Source organism: Calliopsis andreniformis, unplaced genomic scaffold, assembly GCF_051401765.1.
Source record: "Calliopsis andreniformis isolate RMS-2024a unplaced genomic scaffold, iyCalAndr_principal scaffold0270, whole genome shotgun sequence".
In the NCBI taxonomy this organism is placed as follows: Eukaryota; Metazoa; Arthropoda; class Insecta; order Hymenoptera; family Andrenidae; genus Calliopsis; species Calliopsis andreniformis.
The window spans coordinates 323401-332886 of NW_027480679.1; positions in this window are offsets into that span (position 1 = coordinate 323401).

Here is a 9486-nt window from a genome sequence, read left to right on the forward strand (position 1 = left end):
ATAATCAGAGTAATCATAATAATAAACATAATAAGCTTTGAAATAATCATAATAACCGTTATACTAGCCATAGTAACCATACTAATCATAATAACCATAATAATCATAATAATTATAGTAATAACCATAATAAGCTTGGAAATAATCAGAATAAGCATTATACTAGCCATAATAATCATAATAACTATAATAATCATACTAGTCATAATAATACCCATAATAAACTTGGAAATAATCATATTTATCATTATAATAGCAATAATAACCATATAGATCATAATAGCCATAATAATCTGAATGTTGATCCTGATAATCATACTAACAACCATAATAATCATAGTGATCATCATAATAACTACAATAATCATAATAATCGTAATTGTAATGTTAATAAGCATAGCAATAATCACAATAACCATTGTAACCATAATAATCTTAATGATGATCATAATATCCATGATAATTATACCAAGATCCGTAATAACCATAATAATCATAATAATAACCATACTGGGTACGGAAATAATCATAATATACATTATACTTGCCATAACAGCCATAATAGTCATAATAGCCATAATAATCATAATAGTCGTAATAATAACAATAATGAACTTGGAAATAATCGTAATAATCATTACAATAGTCATAATAGCCATAAAAATCACAATAGGCATAATAATCAGAATGGTGATCATAATGATAGTACTAACAACCATAATGATCATAGTAATCATCATAATAAACAGAATAGTCATGGAAATAATCTTAATAACTATTATTATTAACGGAATAACCATAATCATCGTAATAACCATAATGATCTTAATGATGACCATAATGTTCATCATAATTATACCTAGACATATAATAATCAGAGTAATCATAATAATAAACATAATAAGCTTTGAAATAATCATAATAACCGTTATACTAGCCATAGTAACCATACTAATCATAATAGCCATAATAATCATAATAATTATAATAATAACCATAATAAGCTTGGAAATAATCATAATAAGCATTATACTAGCTATAATAATCATAATAATCACAATAACTAAAATAATCATAATAGCCATTATAATAACCGTAATAAACTTGGAAATAATCATATTTATCATTATAATACCAATAATAACCATAAAAATCATAATAGCCATAATAATCTGAATGTTGATCATAATAATAATACTAACAGCCATAATAATCATAGTGATCATCATAATAACTACAATAATCATAATAATCGTAATTGTAATGTTAATAAGCATAGCAATAATCACAATAATCAGAGTAACCATAATAATCTTAATGATGATCATAATATCCATGATAATTATACCAAGATCCGTAATAACCATAATAATCATAATAATAACCATACTGGGTACGGAAATAATCATAATATACATTATACTTGCCATAACAGCCATAATAGTCATAATAGCCATAATAATCATAATAGTCGTAATAATAACAATAATGAACTTGGAAATAATCGTAATAATCATTACAATAGTCATAATAGCCATAACAATCACAATAGGCATAATAATCAGAATGGTGATCATAATGATAGTACTAACAACCATAATGATCATAGTAATCATCATAATAAACAGAATAGTCATGGAAATAATCTTAATAACTATTATTATTAACGGAATAACCATAATCATCGTAATAACCATAATGATCTGAATGATGACCATAATATTCATCATAATTATACCTAGACATATAATAATCAGAGTAATCATAATAATAAACATAATAAGCTTTGAAATAATCATAATAACCGTTATACTAGCCATAGTAACCATACTAACCATAATAGCCATAATAATCATAATAATTATAATAATAAACATAATAAGCTTGGAAATAATCATAATAAGCATTATACTAGCTATAATAATCATAATAATCACAATAACTAAAATAATCATAATAGCCATTATAATAACCGTAATAAACTTGGAAATAATCATATTTATCATTATAATACCAATAATAACCATAAAAATCATAATAGCCATAATAATCTGAATGTTGATCATAATAATAATACTAACAGCCATAATAATCATAGTGATCATCATAATAACTACAATAATCATAATAATCGTAATTGTAATGTTAATAAGCATAGCAATAATCACAATAATCAGAGTAACCATAATAATCTTAATGATGATCATAATATTCATGATAATTACATCAAGATCCGTAATAATCATAATAATCATAATAATAACCATAATGGGTTCGGAAATAATCATAATATACATTATACCAGCCATAACAACCATAATAGTCATAATACCCATAATAATCATAATAGTCGTAATAATAACAATAATGAACTCGGAAATAATCGTAATAATCATTACAATAGTCATAATAGCCATAAAAATCACAATAGGCATAATAATCAGAATGGTGATCATAATAATAATACTAACAACCATAATGATCATAGTAATCATCATAATAAACAGAATAGTCATGGAAATAATCTTAATAACTATTATTATTAACGTAATAACCATAATCATCGTAATAACCATAATGATCTTAATGATAACCATAATGTTCATCATAATTATACCTAGACATATAATAATCAGAGTAATCATAATAATAAACATAATAAGCTTTGAAATAATCATAATAACCGTTATACTAGCCATAGTAACCATACTAATCATAATAGCCATAATAATCATAATAATTATAATAATAACCATAATAAGCTTGGAAATAATCATAATAAGCAATATACTAGCTATAATAATCATAATAATCATAATAACTAAAATAATCATAATAGTCATAATAATAACCGTAATAAACTTGGAAATAATCATATTTATCATTATAATACCAATAATAACCATAAAAATCGTAATAGCCATAATAATCTGAATGTTGATCATAATAATCATACTAACAGCCATAATAATCATAGTGATCATCATAATAACTACAATAATCATAATAATAGTAATTGTAATGTTAATAAGCATAGCAATAATCACAATAATCAGAGTAACCATAATAATCTTAATGATGATCATAATATTCATGATAATTACATCAAGATCCGTAATAATCATAATAATCATAATAATAACCATAATGGGTTCGGAAATAATCATAATATACATTATACCAGCCATAACAACCATAATAGTCATAATAGCCATAATAATCATAATAGTCGTAATAATAACAATAATGAACTTGGAAATAATCGTAATAATCATTACAATAGTCATAATAGCCATAAAAATCGCAATAGGCACAATAATCAGAATGGTGATCATAATAATAATACTAACAACCATAATGATCATAGTAATCATCATAATAAACAGAATAGTCATGGAAATAATCTTAATAACCATTATTATTAACATAATAACCATAATCATCGTAATAACCATAATGATCTGAATGATGACCATAATATTCATCATAATTATACCTAGACATATAATAATCAGAGTAATCATAATAATAAACATAATAAGCTTTTTAATAATCATAATAACCGTTATACTAGCCATAGTAACCATACTAATCATAATAACCATAATAATCATAATAATTATAGTAAGAACCATAATAATCTTGGAAATAATCATAATAAGCATTATACTAGCCATAATAATCGTAATAACTATAATAATCATACTAGTCATAATAATAACCATAATAAACTTGGAAATAATCATATTTATCATTATAATAGCAATAATAACCATAAAAATCATAATAGCCATAATAATCTGAATGTTGGTCCTAATAATAATACTATCAACAATAATAATAATAGTGATCATCATAATAACTACAATAATCATAATAATCGTAATTGTAATGTTAATAAGCATAGCAATAATCACAATAATCATAGTAACCATAATAATCTTAATGATGATCATAATATCCATGATAATTATACCAAGATCCGTAATAATCATAATAATCATAATAATAACCACAATGGGTTCGGAAATAATCATAATATACATTATACTAGCCATATCAATCATAATAGTCATAATAGCCGTAATAATCGTAATAGTCGTAATAATAACAATAATGAACTTGTAAATAATCGTAATAATCATTATGATAGTCATAATAGCCATAAAAATCACAATAGCCATAATAATCAGAATGGTGATCATAATAATCATACTAACAGCCATAATGATCATAGTAATCATCATAATAAACAGAATAGTCATGGAAATAATCTTAATAACTATTATTATTAACGTAATAACCATAATCATCGTAATAACCATAATGATCTTAATGATGACCATAATGTTCATCATAATTATACCTAGACATATAATAATCAGAGTAATCATAATAATAAACATAATAAGCTTTGAAATAATCATAATAACCGTTATACTAGCCATAGTAACCATACTAATCATAATAGCCATAATAATCATAATAATTATAACAATAACCATAATAAGCTTGGAAATAATCATAATAAGCAATATACTAGCTATAATAATCATAATAATCATAATAACTAAAATAATCATAATAGTCATAATAATAACCGTAATAAACTTGGAAATAATCATATTTATCATTATAATACCAATAATAACCATAAAAATCATAATAGCCTAAATAATCTGAATGTTGATCATAATAATCATACTAACAGCCATAATAATCATAGTGATCATCATAATAACTATAATAATCATAATAATCGTAATTGTAATGTTAATAAGCATAGCAATAATCACAATAATCAGAGTAACCATAATAATCTTAATAATTATAGTAAGAACCATAATAATCTTGGAAATAATCATAATAAGCATTATACTAGCCATAATAATCGTAATAACTATAATAATCATACTAGTCATAATAATAACCATAATAAACTTGGAAATAATCATATTTATCATTATAATAGCAATAATAACCATAAAAATCATAATAGCCATAATAATCTGAATGTTGATCCTAATAATAATACTAACAACAATAATAATAATAGTGATCATCATAATAACTACAATAATCATAATAATCGTAATTGTAATGTTAATAAGCATAGCAATAATCACAATAATCATAGTAACCATAATAATCTTAATGATGATCATAATATCCATGATAATTATACCAAGATCCGTAATAATCATAATAATCATAATAATAACCACAATGGGTTCGGAAATAATCATAATATACATTATACTAGCCATATCAATCATAATAGTCATAATAGCCATAATAATCGTAATAGTCGTAATAATAACAATAATGAACTTGTAAATAATCGTAATAATCATTATGATAGTCATAATAGCCATAAAAACCACAATAGCCATAATAATCAGAATGGTGATCATAATAATCATACTAACAGCCATAATAGTCATAGTGATCATCATAATAACTACAATAATCATAATAATCGTAATTGTAATGTTAATAAGCATAGCAATAATCACAATAATCAGAGTAACCATAATAATCTTAATGATGATCATAATATCCATGATAATTATACCCAGACCCGTAATAATCATAATATTCATAATAATAACCATAATAGGTTCGGAAATAGTCATAATATACTTTATACCAGCCATAACAACCATAATAGTCATAATAGACATAATAATCATAATGGTTGTAATAATAACAATAATGAACTTGGAAATAACCGTAATAATCATTACAATAGTCATAATAGCCATAAAAATCACAATAGCCATAATAATCAGAATGGTGATCATAATAATAATACTAACAGCCGTAATGATCATAGTAATCATCATAATAAACAGAATAGTCATGGAAATAATCTTAATAACCATTATTATTAACGTAATAACCATAATCGACGTAATAACCATAATGATCTTAATGATGACCATAATATTCATCATAATTATACTAAGACATATAATAATCAGAGTAATCGTAATAATAGACATAATGAGCTTTGAAATAATCATAATAACCTTTATACTAACCATAATAACCATAATAATCATAATAACTATTATAATCATAATAGTCATAATAACCCCAATAACCATAATGATCTTAATGATGACCATAATATTCATCATAATTATACTAAGACATATAATAATCAGAGTAATCATAATAATAGACATAATAAGCTTTGAAATAATCATAATAACCTTTATACTAGCCATAATAACCATAATAATCATAATAAATATTATAACCATAATAGTCATAATAATCCCAATAACCATAATGATCTTAATGATGAACATGATATTCATCATAATTATACCAAGATCCATAATAATCATAGTAACCATAATAATAAACATAATAAGCTTTGAAATAATCATAATAACCGTTATACTAGTCATAGTCACCATAATAATCATAATAACCATAATAATAATAATAATTATAATAATAACCATAATAAGCTTGGAAATAACCATAATAAGCATTATACTAGTCATAATAATCATAATAATCAAAATAACTATAATAATCATATTAGTCATAATAATACCCATAATAAACTTGGAAATAATCATATTTATCATTATAATAGCAATAATAACCATAAAAATCATAATAGCCATAATAATCTGAATGTTGATCAAAATAATCATACTAACAGCCAAAAAAATCATAGTGATCATCTTAATAACTACAATAGTAATAATAATCGTAATTGGAATGTTAATAAGCATTGCAATAATGACAATAATCATAGTAACCATAATAATCTTAATGATGACCATAATATCCATGATAATTATACCAAGATCCGTAATAATCATAATAATCATAATAGTCGTAATAATAACAATAATGAACTTGGAAATAATCGTAATAATCATTACAATAGTCATAATAGCCACAAAAATCGCAATAGGCACAATAATCAGAATGGTGATCATAATAATAATACTAACAACCATAATGATCATAGTAATCATCATAATAAACAGAATAGTCATGGAAATAATCTTAATAACCATTATTATTAACATAATAACCATAATCATCGTAATAACCATAATGATCTGAATGATGACCATAATATTCATCATAATTATACCTAGACATATAATAATCAGAGTAATCATAATAATAAACATAATAAGCTTTGAAATAATCATAATAACATTTATACTAGCCATAATAACCATAACAATCATAATAACTGGAATAATCATAATAGTCATACTAATCGCAATAACCATAATGATCTTAATGATGATCATGATATTCATCATAATTATACCATGATCCATAATAATCATAGTAACCATAATAATAAACATAATAAGCTTTGAAATAATCATAATAACCGTTATACTAGCCATAGTAACCATACTAATCATAATAACCATAATAATCATAATAATTATAGTAATAACCATAATAAGCTTGGAAATAATCAGAATAAGCATTATACTAGCCATAATAATCATAATAACTATAATAATCATACTAGTCATAATAATACCCATAATAAACTTGGAAATAATCATATTTGTCATTATAATAGCAATAATAACCATATAGATCATAATAGCCATAATAATCTGAATGTTAATCCTCATAATCATACTAACAACCATAATAATCATAGTGATCATCATAATAACTACAATAATCATAATAATCTTAATTGTAATGTTAATAAGCTTAGCAATAATCACAATAATCATAGTAACTATAATAATCCTAATGATGATCATAATATCCATGATAATTATACCAAGATCCGTAATAATCATAATAATCATAATAATAACCATACTGGGTTCGGAAATAATCATAATATACATTATACTAGCCATATCAACCATAATAGTCATAATAGCCATAATAATCATAATAGTCGTAATAATAACAATAATGAACTTGGAAATAATCGTAATAATCATTACAATAGCCATAATAGCCATAAAAATCACAATAGGCATAATAATCAGAATGGTGATCATAATGATAGTACTAACAACCATAATGATCATAGTAATCATCATAATAAACAGAATAGTCATGGAAATAATCTTAATAACTATTATTATTAACGTAATAACCATAATCATCGTAATAACCATAATGATCTTAATGATGACCATAATGATCATCATAATTATACCTAGACATATAATAATCAGAGTAATCATAATAATAAACATAATAAGCTTTGAAATAATCATAATAACCGTTATACTAGCCATAGTAACCATACTAATCATAATAGCCATAATAATCATAATAATTATAACAATAACCATAATAAGCTTGGAAATAATCATAATAAGCAATATACTAGCTATAATAATCATAATAATCATAATAACTAAAATAATCATAATAGTCATAATAATAACCGTAATAAACTTGGAAATAATCATATTTATCATTATAATACCAATAATAACCATAAAAATCATAATAGCCTAAATAATCTGAATGTTGATCATAATAATCATACTAACAGCCATAATAATCATAGTGATCATCATAATAACTATAATAATCATAATAATCGTAATTGTAATGTTAATAAGCATAGCAATAATCACAATAATCAGAGTAACCATAATAATCTTAATAATTATAGTAAGAACCATAATAATCTTGGAAATAATCATAATAAGCATTATACTAGCCATAATAATCGTAATAACTATAATAATCATACTAGTCATAATAATAACCATAATAAACTTGGAAATAATCATATTTATCATTATAATAGCAATAATAACCATAAAAATCATAATAGCCATAATAATCTGAATGTTGATCCTAATAATAATACTAACAACAATAATAATAATAGTGATCATCATAATAACTACAATAATCATAATAATCGTAATTGTAATGTTAATAAGCATAGCAATAATCACAATAATCATAGTAACCATAATAATCTTAATGATGATCATAATATCCATGATAATTATACCAAGATCCGTAATAATCATAATAATCATAATAATAACCACAATGGGTTCGGAAATAATCATAATATACATTATACTAGCCATATCAATCATAATAGTCATAATAGCCATAATAATCGTAATAGTCGTAATAATAACAATAATGAACTTGTAAATAATCGTAATAATCATTATGATAGTCATAATAGCCATAAAAACCACAATAGCCATAATAATCAGAATGGTGATCATAATAATCATACTAACAGCCATAATAGTCATAGTGATCATCATAATAACTACAATAATCATAATAATCGTAATTGTAATGTTAATAAGCATAGCAATAATCACAATAATCAGAGTAACCATAATAATCTTAATGATGATCATAATATCCATGATAATTATACCCAGACCCGTAATAATCATAATATTCATAATAATAACCATAATAGGTTCGGAAATAGTCATAATATACTTTATACCAGCCATAACAACCATAATA